Here is a 3,710-nt window from a genome sequence, read left to right on the forward strand (position 1 = left end):
AATTACAAGAAAACAGATAGAATACAAAAAGATTAGAAAGCAAGTGTTAGTTTTTTTTTTTTTTTTAAGAAAAAAATACCTGATAATAGTTTGTTTCCAACAAAATTATTATTATATAATTCAATGCCCATAAACGATTTAGTTCACTTTTTAATCAGTCTTTGTGTGTGTGTGTGTGTGTCTGTGTGTGTGTATAGATAGATTGATAGATAGATAGATAGATAGACAGACAGACATAAATAGATATAGATAACCTTTAGACATGTTTATATATATAAAAAAACATTATATTCTTTCTTTTGTATGTTGTACTGTCTTTTAATATCATATATGGGAATAAATGTGGCTGATTGTAGTTACTGTCTACATTTTACTGACAGCATTTTTTTTTTTTTTTTCAGTTACTCATCATAAAAAAATGGTATTAATAATTGAGCTTGGAGGGGATTGTGCCTGATTTCGTGTGACCTGGGCCACATACACACTACATGGTTGTCAGTGGTCTTCTAAGTGTTTAATCCTGTTCTATACACACACAGTTCATAAACACAGAGAATTTTCCATAAATCTGCTTCATCTGAACAACTAGTTGTTAATGCTTTGATGCCACTCATTTTGAACACTGACAGCTCGTCTGAAACGTCACTCTTGTCACTCTTCTCCATGTGCGGTGCAACAAATCACAGAGACAGAGCTGCATGTTTGGACTTGTTCACAAACCAGTCTGACACTCTTGCAGTCTAGCAGCAATTCATGTTACAGAACAGAACGAGAGCATGCTGTTAAACAGAAGTGCAAGGGTAGTTGACACATACTTTGAAAGTAGTTTGAATGTCCCATGGTATAACATGCTAAATGGCATTTTAAAGTATTTTAAACAGCATTTTACTATTTATTTTATTTATTATTAAATTTTAAATAATTATAATCCATGCAGTTTCTATGCCTAATAATTCAATAACTATGTGGAATTATTGTATTCTATATTGTCACTTGGCAATTTACATCCCTGGACAGTCTCTACATCTATTTAAAATGAAATAATGAGCGTAGAGAAATAAACACATAAATAAATACATACAACATTTTTTTTTCTTTCTGTATAAAGGTAATTCTAAAACTGCTTTGGACACTGTTTATCATGCTGTCATCATTTATTTTTGCACTTTTATAAATATATAACTAATTATTATATTGTATTTTATAGATTTTGTTTTACCAGACTTCCCATCTTATAATGTAAAAAGCCATTTTAAAAATATGTATTTATTTAACATTTATTAAATAAATAAATAAATAAACAATATGTCCCTTGTCACAAATGTTATTTGATTTTATGTGACACTACAGATTTTGCTGCTGGAATCCAGGTTGATGCTTTGCAGATGCAATACACCTAATTATAGATATGGAAGTGAGTAATCAGAGATTTCTCCCGTATAGAAACACAGAATGATTATTTAGTGGATTGTCACCTGTATGCGGTTGTCCAAAAACTTTTGCAGTGTGTACGTGGCCCTAGTGTCAGATTCACGGTTTCCTCTTGTCAGTCACTGGAAGCCCCATGAGTGATATGAATCACTGCGGTTATACTGTATTTCTCCACTCTGGAGAACCAGAACATTCTGTACAAGGGAAGGAATACATACATTATACATCATACTCACTCACTCACTCACTCACTCACACAACCATATATACTACATATATCTATCTATCTATCTATCTATCTATATACATATATATATATATATATATAGTTTGGTTATGTCTCTGGTGCAATGGCAGCCTAAACAAGTCTCTAGTAAATAATTGTTTTTTATTCTTTGACTCGTCAAGTCACCTTTATTTATATAGCGTTTTTAACGATACAGATTGTGTCAAAGGAACTGAACAGCATTAATTAGGAAAATAGTGTGTCAATAATGCAAAATGACAATAGTAAACCCTTATTTTTCAGTTAAAGGCAGTTCATCATTGAATTCAGTGTTGTCATCATCCAGCTCAGTTCAGTTTAAATAGTCTCTGTGCAATCAAGTCAACGAGATCGCTGGAAATTAAGTGTCCCCAACTAAGCAAGCCAGATGCGACAGAGGCAAGGAACCAAAACTCCATCGGTGACAGAATGGAGAAAAAAACTTGGGAGAAACCAGGCTCAGTCGGGGGAGGCAGTTCTCCTCTGGCCAGACAAAACCAGCAGTTCAATTTCAGACTGCAGCAAAGTCACATTGTGCAGAGGACTCATCTGGTTCCTGTGGTCTTGTCCCGGTGGTCGTCTGAGACAAGGTCTTTACAGGGGATCTGTATCTGGGGCTCATCTAGTTGTCCTGGTCTCCACTGTCTTTCAGGGCTGTAGAGGTCCTTTGTAGGTGCTGATCCACCATCTCGTCTGAATACGTACTGGATCCGGGTGACTGCAGTGACCATCTGATCTGGATACAGACTGGATCTGGTGGCTACGGTGACCTCGGAATAAGAAAGAAACAGACTAATATTAGCATAGATGCCATTCTTCTAACGATGTAGCAAGTACATCGGGTGTTATGAGAAGTGTTCCCGGTTCCGGCTGACCTAATTAATGCAGCCTAAAAATCCTTTAACGGATTTGAATATTAGAAGCGTATTAGTGTGTTATGTGTAAGCCAGGTTAAAGAGATGGGTCTTTAATCTAGATTTAAACTGCAAGAGTGTGTCTGCCTCCCGAACAATGTTAGGTAGGTTATTCCAGAGTTTGGGCGCTAAATAGGAAAAGGATCTGCCGCCCGCAGTTGATTTTGATATTCTAGGTATTATCAAATGGCCAGAGTTTTGAGAACGCAGCGGACTATACAGACTATAATGTAACAAGAGCTCGCTCAAATACTGAGGTGCTAAACCATTCAGGGCTTTATAAGTAATAAGCAAGATTTTAAAACCTATACGATGTACATAGCACATTTCTTTACGAAATGCACTTGATAAAACAGGCATAAAGGTACCAAAACAGATAAGCAATGTTAATGACAATAAACCTTTGTATATGCTACTTCTTATATTCTATCTGTCAACATAATTACTTATAGTTGCATGGCGTCTCACGAGGCTGTGACATTTATTCCCATATTATAGACCCTGTCCTAGTTTCTATATAGAGAACAATAACCCAGTTAAAGTCTAAACAATTCTGATCATAAACAAATAAATGGTTGTAATCTGACAGTCAGAATTGTCTGATATTACTCAACATGAAGGTGTTGATCACGAACTTTGAGCTTGTGGGAAACAAACTAGTGTGTAATAAAACAATTGAACAATCAACACGTACTGTTGGTGACACAGTTAACTTGGCAAGGTTTCATAAATTTAGCCACTGTATTGAATAAAAACCAGGGGTTATGTTTGTTCCCCTTCAGGAACTCGAGCTGCATCGAGATCGCTTTGGGAACGCCCCTGCGTGACCGCGTTCTGAAGCACGTGTAAAATCAGTCCAATGGAGCAGCGAGACGTCACGAGCGGGGTGACGTGACTGCCAGGAAGTATAAAAGCGCATCCGGCAGAGCGCAAGTTTTCTGCTCTTCAGTAGCGCTCTCTGTATGTGTCAGTCTATTTACTGTTGTCTGTCAGTCCACAAGCATTCAAAAGAATATATCAAAGTCTAAACTAATATCTATGGCGAGCAAACGGCATTACAGACGTTGTGTGCCTCCCTGCCCACACTATCTGGCAGCGGG

Source organism: Sinocyclocheilus anshuiensis, unplaced genomic scaffold (assembly GCF_001515605.1).
Source record: "Sinocyclocheilus anshuiensis isolate Anshui unplaced genomic scaffold, SAMN03320099.WGS_v1.1 scaffold1789, whole genome shotgun sequence".
In the NCBI taxonomy this organism is placed as follows: Eukaryota; Metazoa; Chordata; class Actinopteri; order Cypriniformes; family Cyprinidae; genus Sinocyclocheilus; species Sinocyclocheilus anshuiensis.